This window comes from Pseudochaenichthys georgianus, chromosome 9, assembly GCF_902827115.2.
Source record: "Pseudochaenichthys georgianus chromosome 9, fPseGeo1.2, whole genome shotgun sequence".
In the NCBI taxonomy this organism is placed as follows: domain Eukaryota; kingdom Metazoa; phylum Chordata; class Actinopteri; order Perciformes; family Channichthyidae; genus Pseudochaenichthys; species Pseudochaenichthys georgianus.
In genome coordinates this window covers 27,376,407-27,391,848 of record NC_047511.1, presented here as the reverse complement: position 1 = coordinate 27,391,848, position 15,442 = coordinate 27,376,407, and positions in this window count along the sequence as shown.

The window sequence follows — 15,442 nt, the reverse complement described above, 5'->3', positions numbered from 1 at the left end:
TTGGGTGGATGATGTTCCTGAACGCCGTTCTGCTTTCTCCAGCACCACGGGGGTCCAGGTGGATGGCAGCTCTGTCCTGCTGATTTGCCGTGCACTTTTCAGATTAAGGGTCCTTCTCCAGCAGATTAATTTTTCCAGAATTGTCCTAATCACAGAGAAAAACAAGAGGAAAAAAGTGAATTCATCATATTAAACACAGACAAACAATCCCTAAAGGATTATTTAAAATGATGTACTGTCTTGGTTTTTATAAAACTAAAGACAAGAAATGACAGTCACAGCTTGCATCCCTTTGACAGCACTGCAACAACTACAAGCAAAAGGCTGCTGTCCATTTTTGATTGTGTTATTATTATGGGATTAGGATAAATTAAATAAACTTTAACCCAAATAAAAGATGATCAAATCTGAAATATTTCAAATAATTTGTAGCCCTACCTCAAAGCAGCATGAGCTGAATAAAAAGGTTGTAATGTTGTCCCAAAGTTTAATAAACAGTAAAACATTGCAAAATGTCAGAAATAAATAAAGCAAACAGCAGCTACGTCAGGGTACCATTTTATAAATCCCACCGTACTGTAGGCTATACAGGTCTAAATGTTTTCACTTTGGTCTATTTATAGATGTAATATAAAGTATAACTTATCTATAACAGAGCCAAGATCTCTGTATGACTTTAGTAAACTTCTGAATTGAATTAAGAATAAGTGTAAACCAACAGTGCAGCACGTCCAGCTAGCTAGTTACCGTCACTAACGTCACGTATTTATCCGTATTATTTAACGAAAATGTACGTTTTAATGCCCCTTGGGTTTGACGTGTGTCGTTAGTTATTTTAAAGTAAGTTAAAAACCCAATACTCACATTTAATAGTGATTCCTCCGCTTGCTGCTGCTTTGAAATCCACTCTGCTGGGGAGACCAGACCGCCATTTAATTTGAACAAAACTTAACTCACTCGTACCCAGCGCGCATTGCATCCTGGGATATGGTAGACCGCGGAGGATACATCAGATGTATCCTTCAAAAATCCGGGAAAAGAAGGCCGCATTCGTGGGCTGCATTCGGAGGAGTCTTGTCTTTTGTTTGAATTGGGACAGCCTTCTTTCGGCGGAAGTGACGTATGTGGTCTACGAATGCACCCTTCGAAGGATGCAACCCCTGAATTGAGACACGGCCTGTGTGTTTGTGTTTGAGGTGACGACCTTATCAAACACCTGTGTGTGTCAGCCCAGATATCAAAGGTTACTATGGTGACGACGTTATCAAACACCCGTGTATGTGAGCCCAGAGATCAAAGGTTTCTATGGAGATGTGCTGTGAAAGGAGAGCCTTTCCATTGTTCTGAGTGAGAAATAAACCTCTTACATTTCTAACTATAGTTTAAAAACGGTAGCTGCTTTCAGTAAATGAAGTATGGCCACGCCTAAACGCCGTCTCTAAACTCAAACATCCGGCCACTGCTTGTCTCCATTCTCTCAAAGACAGACAGGCAGACCGTGATTCACGTCACGGTTCATCCATCCATCCATCCATCTTCTCCCGCTTATCCGTGGTCGGGTCGCGGGGGTAGCAGTTCCAGCAGAGAGCCCCAAACTTTCTTTTCCCTGGCGACATCAACCAGCTCTGACTGGGGGATCCCAAGGCGCTCCCAGGCCAGCGAAGAGATATAATCCCTCCACCTGGTCCTAGGTCTACCCCTTGGTCTCTTCCCAGCTGGACGTGCCTGGAACACCTCCCTAGGGAGGCGCCCAGGTGGCATCCTAACTAGGTGCCCGAACCACCTCAACTGGCTCCTTTCGACGCGAAGGAGGAGCGGCTCAACTCCGAGTCCCTCCCTGATGACCGAACTTCTCACCTTATCCCTAAGGGAGACACCAGCCACCCGGCGGAGAAAACCCATCTCGGCCGCTTGTATCCGCGATCTCGTTCTTTCGGTCATGACCCATCCTTCATGACCATAGGTGAGGGTAGGAACGAAAATGGCCCGGTAGACAGAGAGCTTTGCCTTCTGGCTCAGCTCCCTTTTCGTCACAACGGTGCGGTAAAGCGACTGCAGTACCGCTCCCGCTGCTCCGATTCTCCGGCCCATCTCACGCTCCATTGTTCCCTCACTCGAGAACACGTCACGGTTCAAACAAACTTTAAACGCTACTACTACAACCATTTAAACTCACCATGGATCCCGAACTGCTGATAAACTTGCCGGGGTCAGACGAAGATCTCATCGACATCGGCTATCTGCCATCCACGGCACTTCAGCCGGATCACAGCCAAGCATCCGAACGGAGCCGCTTGCGCTCGGCAATCAGTGTCCCACACACACCAGCCGTCACTTCCATTCAAGCTCCCCCAACGAAATACCTCCAACTCCAGATAGATCCCAGGCTTTGTCTCCTCCGTCAGCGAGGGCAAACAATCAGGGCCACAACAGGCACAGCCAGCTCCAATTCGTTCACACACACATACGGGTATTGGGCCGAGGGCGACACCGTACTTCCGGTATCCGCCGTTTTACGCGAGGTGCAAGCAGGCCAAGGGTTTAGCCGTACACCGTCTAGGTGTTGCTAAGCTTGCTGTACTGAATATCATAGTCTATTGCCTTAATCAATATCTAGTCAACTCTAAAATACCACATATATGCAATGGCATGATAATATTATTGTGACAAGTGGGGTATTCACCTGGTGTTTCCAGAAATTAGACGTAGATGCAGCCAAAATCAACTCAGTCTGTAAAGGCAATCCGACAACCCACACAGCTCTAGTTTACACTGGTAACGACCTAGAGCACACCCCTCAAGTCCAGAGATGTAATCCGAAGACATGCAGCGATTTCTTCGGTTGTTAATTCAGAAAACAAACCTAGTGCGCTCTGCCTGGCTACGTTAGCTAGCTGTTTATATTTGCACCTCCAGGATATTTGCACCTCCAGGAAAATGGCGTATTTATATATATATATATATATATATATATATATATATGGCGCGTGTTGCATTGTGGGTAGCTTGTGACGTCACTGTGTGTGAAAGAATCTCCCCACCACCGGTCGCCTGCCTCATCCACTCACCGCGGCGCACTCGACACGCCTCTCGGACGAATCTGCAAACGGAGCTCGAACTCAGGAAGTGGACAGTCTTCCGACTTCAAAGAACATGGCATCCATTTCCATCGAAACGACAACAAGGCAAGACTGTGCAACCTCTACAAAGCTTACAGCAGCACACCGGTAACAACAAGACCCACAGCTCTTCCCGCTTCAGAGTCAAACACTGCACGCGCGCCACGACTCGTGACGTCACAGGCCTCCGTTCTCCTCCACGGACACATCCTGATTCACCAGCACCCCCTGGCGGTTGTATTACCCCCCTGTGCCTGCTCTCTCTGTGTCTGACATGTCGCAGCTCATGTCAACCTTTCTCTCAGTCTCATCCCTGTGCTCACAGGCCTCACAAAATCCCCTTGCACATACATCCCTTCATCCCTCCATCCCTCCATCCCTTCTTCTTCTCTACCTTCAGCCGTCCACAGCAACCCAGCTCCTGCTTACCTTCCTCCTTTAGCAGCTAACTTCATAGCAACCCAAGGGGCCATGCTATATGCTAATCTAATAGCTGACTCTCATCCAGCACCTCCATTTCAAACTGGTCTATCCTTTCCCCCTCCCTTCATCCCTCCATCCCTTTTTCCCCTCCCCCAATCCCTACCCCATCCCTTCCCCAACACCCAAATGTTTTTCCTCCTTGTGCAACTAACTACACTCTAGCCGCAGCAACACCACCCATCCAGACAGCCTCCCGTGTCTCCCGTCTTGCGCCAGCAAATTCTCCTCTGTAATTATGTAGATTTAGCTCAGCTACTACAGCCATCAATCATTGACACTAGCCAGCCCAGGGAAATGCAGACCAGCTTCGGTTTAGTCCAGCTTCGCAACCCATCACCTCTGAGGTCTAAGGAATGAACCCCTGCAGAGTTCACCTTAGCATTTTCCCTTTACTGCAAAGTCATCTGCTCAGTCTATCCCACACGCAGAACCGAGTTGGACGAATACCTCTTCATAGAGCCCGACATGGCCTTACGGTTCGGAGGTTCAGGTTTCTACACCTACCACGTTCACTTTGCTAGTCAAGCCGCCGGCCGCATTAAACAATTTAACCAGGGAACATACTGGGGCGCTCTGGTTCCAGAAATTCTTTCCGAACATCCCGCGTATTTTGGGGGCATTCTCAGAGCACTATTAGAGCCATTTGTCCCGCATCAGCACAGCGTCCACGGCAGCTAGACCGGGCATCTCTTATCCAAACCATCTAGGCCCTCGGCCGCTGGTCATCCCAAGCGTACCACGCTTACATCCGCAACGATCTAAACGACGTCAGATATGCACACGCTCAAGTCAGCTGCATTTAATCCGACTCTTTTGGGGGCCCGCAATCAGCCCGAGCAGATCATGCCGGAGACGGTACCCCCACTCTGAGTCTCCCTCTGCACGGACCACAGCACGTCCAGCCAGACCAGTACATCTTATCAACCCCTCCATATCAATTCATTGTTACTTATTGCAATAAACCTAAAAACAAAAACGGTAGCTGCTTTCGGTAAATGAAGTTAACTTGTTAACCTAGGTTCAGGAGCATGGCCACGCCTAAACCCCGTCTCTAATCACGGCCACCCCTATTTATATCCGGCCAAACCTTCGGCCACTGCTTGTCTCCATTCTCTCCATATAATAGTAATAATATGGCTCTGGTACAGGGATGCACATAACTGGTACGCAGGTTATGTGCGTAATCTGAAATGCGTACCGTCACTTGTGTCACAAAGCGCATTTGCGTACCGACGTACTTGTGAAGCTTTTCCAGAAGGCGGTTAGATCACCGGACGACAGAGTCGGTCTCCGTGTGCACAGACAGGGCTGCTGTTAACGTCGGTCTGTACAACGGAATTGTGCCAAAACTACGCCAACCGGCTGCGGAGGGAGACTCCCCCCTTCACTGGAGAACTGCGCTAAAACAGCTGATCACAACGTTCACACTCTGTGGTCACGAAGTACTTCACTAGCCGCCGCCCCCCCCCCCCTCTGTCGACTTTCCTGAAGTACTCCCCCGTTGATAGAAATCAACACGTAATGAATTAAGACCCCACGGTTTGATGATTGATAGGTGTGTGGGTTGTCTTTCATTTTGACATGCAGAAAAATGTTATAATAAACATAGATACTGTATGTTAAATTGATATATCCGCCTTCTTTCATTTATCTTTCCATTCCCACAACAATATACATAAATAAATGGCATATTTTGGACATAGTTCGAATGGTGATTAATCATGATTAATTCATTTTTAAGCTGTGATTAATCTGATTAAAAATTGTAATCGTTTGACAGCCCTAATTTAAACTGTATATATTTTAAACATTTTAATTCTAGGTATCGTCTGGGGGCCCGCAATCAACCCGAGCAGATCATGCCGGAGACGGTACCCCTACTCTGAGTCTCCCTCTGCACGGACCACAGCACGTCCCGCCAGACCAACATCTCATCAACCCCTCCATATCAATTCATTGTTACTTCTTGCAATAAACCTACAAACATCACACTGTTGTGGCGTGGTTCCTGCTAGTGAACATGTCAACACGTGGAGGATGTCAGGACCGTGAGGAGCGTCCAAGTCTGCTTTTTGTGCACTTTCAGGTCGATAATGTGGCATTTTTGGCAGATTTACTAAAGGTGTGCAGCTGCTGCTCTGAGGAAAGATCAGGCTGAATTTACAATGGGCCTTAATGGAGACATGTTGAACGTTTTTGTCACTTCATGCCCTCAAAAGGCATTTTGTTTAAAGAGCTTACGAAATGCTTTTAGCACCTGTTAGTGGGCTTAGTATATGATGTAGGTTGCATTTGTATTGTGAAATGTGCCATATGATTTTTTTATTAATGATATTGTTTTGTTCTTTATTTTTGTTTTGAGAATCACTTTGCAATTGTGTAAGTGCTATACAAATAGTTATACTAATATTATTGTTGATACCATTATTAAAAATGTTTTCTTTGTTTTCTTTATTTATCGCTGCAGAAAGGATCATGCCAGCCCACATCAAACACCTGATCAAGAACTTGTGAATCTTCAGGCAGAAAAGATGAAAACACCTGTTCAAAGTTCCAGTTTCCTGTACATGGAACCATGCCTGTCCACTGTTCCACATGTCTTCAGTCAGTCCTGGGGCCTGTACTACGAAGCAGGATTTTCGCTTAGCAGCTAACTTCAGGGGAAACTCCGGCTTTCCAGTCCTACGACGCTGGTTCTCTTCTTACCGGGCTAGATCTCCATGGTAACTGATGCTGAGCGGCTTACCTGCCCCGGAGCAGGTTAGGTTGCAGGCTCAAGGCCCTGACACACCAACCCGATTTTGGGAGTCAGAGGCCGTCAGAGGCTGTCGGGCATTCGCGGCGCCGTAGTCAGGTTGGTGTGTCCGGCACCGTCGACCGTGACACGCCTTATTTGGACTGCCAGACCCGATGCATGGCCGATTCAACATGTTGAATCGGCCATGCATCGGGTCTGGCAGTCGGACCAAATAATCACTCTGATTGGCTGTTCAGCTAGCAAATCAGTGCATGAGAAGCGAAGCGGAAGTGAGGGACGTAAACAAACGATTTAAGAAGGCACACACAGACTGCTATTCATTTTCATCTCATCATGGCGATCTGGAATGATGCAAACGAAGACCTGCTCATCACCTTGATCCAGGAGAGGCCAGCTCTGTATGATATTACGGAGAAAAGATACTCTTCTTCTTCTCTGTCTTCCGGTTGTTGCCTCTTTTGAATGACGAATACACACTACCGCCGCCTGCTGGTAAGGAGAGTTATTGCCACTCACGCACTGAAGTCGGTGCGGTGTGTTCCCGTGCGACACATGGCCAAAACGCAGGAGAACACAGCCAGGCAACAGCCGACTTCAGCGTTGGCTAGTCCTCTGGCGACTGCTTGGTGTGTCAGGGCCTTAAGAGCTCAACTCAGTGAAAGCACTGCCTTTCACACCAGCGCTTTTCAGTTTCTAGCTCCGAGCGGGAGTTTTTCTGGTTCAGCTCCGGTTTCCCTTTTCAGCTCCCGCTCTGTGCACACCGCCCACTGGCGCCCCAGAGCTGCCCTTGCTGCGTCATGACGTCACCGTTTACATCGCTGATTTGCCCCCCAACGGCAGCTCACAACAACAACTGCGTCGGGTCGATGATCGTGTTGCTTTTAATCACACGAAGCCAGAATAAATTGAATAACGACTTCTCCAACCTTATACTTTTCTCCAGAGTGCCGTGGTTCATTGTTTATTAATGTGTTTCTGCAGCATTTACCGACCGCTGCAGTATTGGCTGCTCTTCCACAGGAGTTTATTCTCCCGTTAGCTCCCGGTTAGCTCACACTGCAGCGGCCGCTCTAAAGTATTCACTGTCCGACTCACACAAGCAGCTGATGCATATCCCCAGTTCCCTTAGCCTAAGTGAATGTGTGTCAGTCTGAATTGACACTGTTTGGTATCACAACGCTGTTATGAAAGTTTCTCTGGTATAAAACGGGTGATGTTAGCATAGCAACCGAAGCTAAACTGACTACTTGCATCCGATAGCTGCAATAATACAAAACAACACGTCTGCCTCTCTCCACAATGATCGATAACAGTGAACGGATGGTCAAAGTAAGGCACAAATAAACAGAATCACACGAAGCCTGGTTAGTGCTGCCTGACTTTATAAAGTGTGTTTATAGGCACTACTGCTTGTAGGCAGGCATAACAGTCGACCCATGGGAGGTGGGTTTAGTTTCCTGCACGCCTCGACGTAAGAGAGACGTAAGCGACGTAAGCGACGTAAGAGAGACGTAAGCGACGTAAGAGAGACGTAAGCGACGTCACCTCTTAGCTCCAAAGCTCTTGCCTCTGGACCGACAATTTTTTGGAGCTGGAAATGAAGCGGATTCCGGAGCTAAGAGCCGGCGCAGCTCCGGTGTGAACTGGAAAACCCGGCGCTTTTCAGGCTCTAGCTCCGAGCCGGAGCTGAAGAGGCGCTGGTGTGAAAGGGGCAACAGTGTCACGTATACTCAGGGTTGGGAGGGTTACTTTGTAAATGTAATCAGTTACTGATTACTGATTACATGGCTCTGAAAGTAATCCGAATACAGTTACAGTTACGTGTCTTTAAAACGTAATCAGATTACTTTTAGATTACTTTTGGATTACTTTCTTTTTCCATCTAAAATGGGTATGTTTTGGTGAACAGGAGACACAAAAAGCAAAAGGAAACTGAACGTGTTTTTACTGTTTTAATGGCTTATCAAGAGCACAACTGAAACATCACATCTGAAACGATTTAACAACATATACACTTGTTGGGGATGCAGCTTGGGATGTGAGAAGTGAGTGAGGGACACGGCTTAGAAAGGGCGTGTCGCCTTCTGTCCTGCCAGTGTTGGCAGGACATGAATTAAAATGTCGAACTCGGACTTCATTTTAAGGACATTTCGGCCAGGGGTGTAGACAGGGGCGGACTGGCCATCGGGACGTTCGGGACGAATCCCGATGGGCCGGTATTGAAGTGGGCCGGTCGGACGATGTGGGCCGGCCGGTAACCGGCAGGGCTCGACATTAAATGGCCCGCTGGCCCTGAAGCACTATTAAGACACCCCAGGCCAGCATAACGTACTTTCCACTTGCCCGCGCTCGGGCCACTAAAAATATTGCCTTAAAAAAATTGTCCTGTGGTATTGGTATTTTGACTAGCAATTTAGTTAAATTGTTTCGTTTATCAACGCTACAACATAGCGTTCCGTGAGTCGGTTGTCGTTGTTGGGTGAAAAGCAAACTGCTGTTTGCTGCGGAGCGCAGCGCGAGCAGGCTCCTGTGAGTGTGCTCCTTCACTAAAGACTATCGCGCCACCTAACCATTCGTCAAAATGTTTTTAATACCAGCGGTAACCGGCCAAGCGCCGGGCAAAAAACAATCTTCAAATAAAAGAAAGTCACCGGAGGACTTAAAGGAGAGTGACAGGGAGCATGAGAAGAAGAGGGAGAGAAAGTTTCAGCTTGATCGATGGAGTTGGCTTCTAGTGGTGCGGTCACGCGTCCTAAAACCCTTTTATAATCTATCGATTAGATTTATGATTCGGAAATTATAAAAGTAGGGTAGACATGTGGAGATTATCCGGCTGAACAAAACGTGCATTTATCAAATAGGTTTGTTTTCCACAGACCTTATTTCCAGCTATTTTCCAAAACCCTGTGGAGAAATCCCATTGCTTTTTGTCGAGGGAACCAGCAGCTACTTCCTGGTTTTAGGACGTGTCACCTCTCAATATGATGCCAATATAAACAAGGTCTTCTGTCGGCTCTGTACATCAATGCCGACCTATGCTGACAAGTAAGTGAAGAGTAGACAATATAAAGGTATTGGCGAAATGTCCCACCAGTTTAGGATAATGAAGGTTCTAATCAAATCAATTACTAGCCATTACATGTCTAACTCCTAATGACAGGAAGGCAGAAAGCGCATTATACAAATAATAATACTCGTAAAAATAGCAGACATTTTTTAACAATGACCACAATATCATTATTTTAATAAACCAAATATGAACAGAGGGCCAGTGGCATTTTACCCTTAATGTCTACCTCTGCGATAAGTCACTAGCCCCCCCCCCCCCCCGACAATTTACTAGCGGTATTTACTTGCGGTCGAGAGTCCCGGGCTGATTTGTAGTCCCAGTCCGCCCCTGGGTGTAGAGCTATATTTGTTTAAGCACCTGATCGGCAAAACAGGAGAGGAGAGTGTGTGCACCAGTCTGCCTTGATCTATGAATTCCTGTCTGTGACTCTCACGGTATCTGCTGCCCGCAGCTGTTTTATAGAAGGAAAACCTGCTTCACTTCATGACATCTCTGCAGCGCCAGGAGGCAGAGGGAGGGTTAACTCAGCCTCTAGAAGACGAGCTCGCACCGCCTTTCGCACCGCCTTCACTGTGTTTACCTTCAGAAATAATCATTAGTAAGGCTAAAGAGCGACCGCAGGCTGATGTGTTTTAACCACACACACCTCTATATACACACACGCGATTTAAACGCAGACTTTTGTTCCTCCATGTTTCGTTGTTATTGTTTCAGAGCGAGCAGACCCGCGATTTTTTTTCAAACGCTTTTTTGGCCCATCTGCGGTGGTAATAGGTTTTGTGCGCTGTGATGATTCCGCTGTACCTTTAGTAATGAATATTAAATGTTGTGAGGAAATCTTTCCACCAATAATTCCAATAAGTAATCCAAAATGTATTCACTTCAGGTTTACGAAAGTAACTGTAATCAGATTACTCGTTTTTCAAATGTAACGCGAGCTGAATACAGTTACTTGATTTTTGTATTCTGATTACGTAACGCCGTTACATGTATTCCGTTACAACCCAACCCTGCGTATACTGTATGCAGAAGTATTATTTTAAGCAACACATTAAGTTGAGGAAACACTCGAGTCAAATGTAATGAAAGTCAGATGTGTCTTAGACGGGGCAGTGGCGTTTCTATATGTACAAAAGTGGTGGGGCACAAAAAACTCAGATGTCTAAATATAAGCTTCTGCAGAGAGGTTCATGGCTGGTGAGGCACTGGCACTGACTCTTCAGGTTTACAAATATATTAAATCAAAATATAATATTATTTTCAAAAGCTTTTTTTGTCTGATGCTTCAATTACCTTTAAACAGACAGTTCAACAAAAGGATACCCAAAAAAATGTAATTTTATCATTTAAATATTGAATTGTTTTCTCTTAGTAAGATCCCATTTTCAATAAAATTGCAGTCTTACCTTGACTCGAAGATGAAGTCCATTTGCCTATCCTTCTGGACAAAAATCTCTTACTTTTTTGTAAAAGTCCTCCTTATCTTCTTGTAGTTTCAAAAGTCTATCATAAATCTAATCTAATCAATAGATTTTTTATTCGAAAATGATAAAGTAGGGTAACAGCTACGTTTCCCACAGATCTTATTTTGAGCTATTTTCTAAAATCCTATGGAGAAATCTCGTTGCTTTTTTGTGGAGGGAAGCCATGCGCAGCTTACTTCCTGGTTTTAGGACGCCTCACTGCAGCTCTCTCTCCTCCTCTTCACACACCACACTTTTCGCGGCACACGTACTTACAGCCAATCAGCTCTGAATTATGTGAGATGACGTATGGTGGGGATGGCAGCACTTTGCTCCTATGGTCATTGTTTTTTGCCACACACATTAAATAGGAAAATACTCTGAGCATGGGCAGTGTAGTTTTTGCAGTCACCGTTCACTTAGACAGTCAGAGGGAGGGGCAGGATCAGGTTTTGTCCCACATGGCTCTAAACAGCTCAATAGGCACACACTGTAGACACTAATTAGAAGAGCACAGACTAAAACAGCAATGTACAGACGAATCAGATGATTAAACATGATCTTAAAATATATTTTATATATTTTTTTATTTATTTTTTGCATTTTTTTGTAATCATTATTTTAATACTTTCTGCTGACACTAGGTGGGGCTGTGCCCCACCTGCCCCTAATGACCAGTCGCCACTGGTGATATCATAAACCTGTTAATGTACGCATTCAAACACTTGTTCTGTTACCAGCTGTATTCACCTTGCAGGTGCAGCTATGTGGCTTTGATCCTGGATAAAGTGTTTAAGTCATGGATGTTTAAAGTTTAACTTCTTCATATGTCTAATATTATAGTTGACTTTTCATTCAGGAAGTATGACGCTGTGCTGTCAGTACGCTTCTCCATGTTTGTGATTGGTCGAATGCTCCAGATACCACCCCTTTCATGTGAACGCGCACCTAACTAGATAGGACACGGCTGGCTTGAGCGATCCACCTGATAACCCGCATCGTAGTACAGTTTAGCGACAGCGCGTATGTTTTGGATTAGGCCAACCGGCTAACTCAAACATATCCATGTTGAACCGTCTTCGTAGTACAGGCCTCAGGACCCTATGACTCGGACACTAGTTCTACTAAGGCTTATTAGAGGTAAGAGTGGTAGGAGAGGAGTGGAGTTATCTTTGTATTTAGGCTGCAAGTCGACAAAGGTGATCAGATCAACCTGATCTCACCAGAATGCGTGACTCCACCACGACTCCTTAACACCACAATGCGTGGTGGAGTCACGAACTTTGTTACATTTGCGTGTCGGCACCACGCAAACAACCCCAATGTAAAGTGAATGAGGCTCCTTTGTCGTGGTGCACACACGCATTTCTACAACGTCCCGCAGTGAGCTTTTATTCTATACAACGTTTTTTAAATCTACTTTATAGCGTGTAGTAACTCACGGGAGGCTTCTTTTATTTTATTTGTATTCATAATTATTTTTATTTTTCGTCAGAATGTAAAAATTACATTAGTTACGAATTTGTGTTCTCAAAAAACAGTGCATTGTGTGTAATGCAACTGTGATTTTTATTAAATTAGTTTGTTTTTAAGGAAGGCCAGAGCTTCAGCTGTGTCAAATAGATTGTTCCCTTTAGTTAACGTTATTTAAAAGATAATTATCATGTCTTGTATTACGAGCGTCCATTCCCATTGGATAACGGAGAATTTTACACCCGGAAGTAAGTAGCCTATTCTCCTTACTGTCGATTGATTTTACAGTGATATCTGCACTACTCATCGACTAAAAAACAGCAAATTGTCCTTGTTAATTACACAACATTGATTGGTTTGAATTGTGTACAATGCTTTTGTATTTTCCCCCTTCGATTCGGAGAAACAAATATTTTTTCGGAGTTTTTGGACGGCAGAAGACACTACACTACCCAGAATCCTCAGCTATCTTTTGGGACTACACCATGAACCCCGTGATCAGCCCTCAAGCTCTTTGATTGGTTGACCTCCAACTGCGTTCCATATGAAAAAAAAACGTTTCGTAAAAGAGAAAATCATACTTTATTCAGCAGTGCTTGCTTTACTCTTTGATAGTCATCACATGAATGCATTGTAATAAATGGTTTGGCTGCATTAAATATTACACATCTGTCTTAGTTCTTTATTTATCTACAGAGATCGGGCATCAGCATAGACCGGAAACTATTCTTTTACCGTTCTGTTTTAATTTCACAATAAAGTTAGTAGTAATATTTTGTTTTGATATTATTGTTTTTTATTAACTACTAGACGACTGGGTCATGTTAAGACCATCTTTTTTTGGTTGCTATGGATTTTTTCCATCGCTTTTGTGTTACAAATATCAAAACAATAACAAAATAATATTCGTCGTAAACTAAACCGGAAACAGCAGTATATTTTATTTTGTTAACACTGTAAACTTGACAGCCTTTTAACCTATGCTTTTAACCCAAACCACCTACTGGTTAAAGCACGTTATTACACGTTTAGAGTAATTGCAATGCAGGAAGATTGTGTTGCTTTTTAATGACTGTTTAAAATGCCTTTTTCTTAATGTCTTTCATTTTTGTAACGCACTTTTGAATGTGTTATATTTTATGAAAACATTCAAATATTAAGAGTACATACAAAATAGTGGGAAAGTAGAAGGTCAATTATATAAATATAGAATAGAAAATATCAAGAAGATACTCAAATGATATCTAGAGTAAAACAGTTTAGTGCCTGATAGGAGGATGTGCTAACTAATAAGGCTTTATTTAAAGAAATGTGCAGAATACGACAGTGTAATGGTGGAGGTACACACATTGATAGATGTCTTGTAATGCACTGTTGATGAACCTGTGACCTAAGTTTGTCATTCATTGCATAACTACGCTATTGTGTATATGATATGTCAATAAACCTTAGAAAATCTTGAAATCTTGAAAGGGATGTGCAAAATAGCAATTATATACAGTCTTTAATGAACTATTAGAGAATAACGAGTAATGAATATGCTTTAAACGGATCTGCAGATAAATATTTAGTCTTCTCAAGCACCAACTATCAAATATCTCGCCTGATTGTTGGCACTTGACAATCACCTTCACTGAATTTCATTCAGGTGTAACTAAAGTCTGATTTAAGGCTTGTTTATATTTCACATCATTAATCCAAATCTGTAAAGTAACTAAAATAAATGTAGTGGAGTAAAAATACCAGGTTAACTTTAAAGAAAGCCCTCAGGATTATAAAAGACCACCATCACCCCAGCCACAAACGGTTCTGTCTGCTGCAGTCTGGCAGGCGGTACCACAGCATTCGGACTAAAACCACCAGACACAGAGACAGCTTCATCCCACAGGCCAGAAGACTATTAAACACCTGAATTTAGAAATAACATTCATCTGGCTGCTACTTAGAAATTATATATCTAATATATCATATTCCAATCACTTGTATATAGACTCTTATTGCACTATTTCACTATTTTTTCTGTGTATCTGTTTTATTGCGTAGCACTGTTGGAGGAGCCTGTGACCTAAGGGGGGGAGGGGGGTAGGACACGTTCGATTCCTGTTTTGAATAGTGTGCCGTCGATGGGTTTCATTCCATTTCAAAGTCCTTTTGGACGCTCTGTGTGTAAACGTCGCGCATCCAATCACAGAGGTTGAGGACTGATCACGGGGTTTGTCAAGCTAAGCACATGGTGTAGTTCCAAACGATAGCTGAGGATTCTGGGTAGTGTAGTGTCTTCGGCTATCCTAAAACGCCGAAAAAATATTTGTTTCTCCGAATCGAAGGGGGAAAATACAAAAGCATTGCACACAATTCAAACCAATCAATGTTGTGTAATTAACAAGGACAATTTGGTGTTTTTTAGTCGATGAGTAGTGCAGATATCACTGTAAAATCAATCGACAGTAAGGAGAATAGGCTACTTACTTCCGGGTGTAAAATTCTCCGTTATCCAATGGGAATGGACGCTCGTAATACAATACAGAGGACATGATCATTATCTTTTAAATAACGTTAACTGAAGGGAACAATCTATTTGACACAGCTGAAGCTCTGGCCTTCCTTAAAAACTAACTAATTTAATAAAAATCACAGTTGCATTACACACAATGCACTGTTTTTTGAGAACACAAATTCGTAACTAATGTAATTTTACATTCTGACGAAAAATAAAAATTATTATGAATACAAATAAAATAAAAGAGCCTCCCGTGAGTTACTACAAGCTATATAGTAGATTTTAAAAACGTTGTATAGAATAAAAGCTCACTGCGGGACGTTGTAGAAATGCGTGTGTGCACCACGACAAAGGAGCCTCATTCACTTTACATTGGGGTTGTTTGCGTGGTGCCGACACGCAAATGTAACAAAGTTCGTGACTCCACCACGCATTGTGGTGTTAAGGAGTCGTGGTGGAGTCACGCATTCTGGTGAGATCAGGTTGGATCAGATGCTAATAATGATCCGATTCATTTGATATTGATTCAGTGGCGTAGCCAGGAATTATTGTGTGGGTGGACCTGGAGAAATGTAG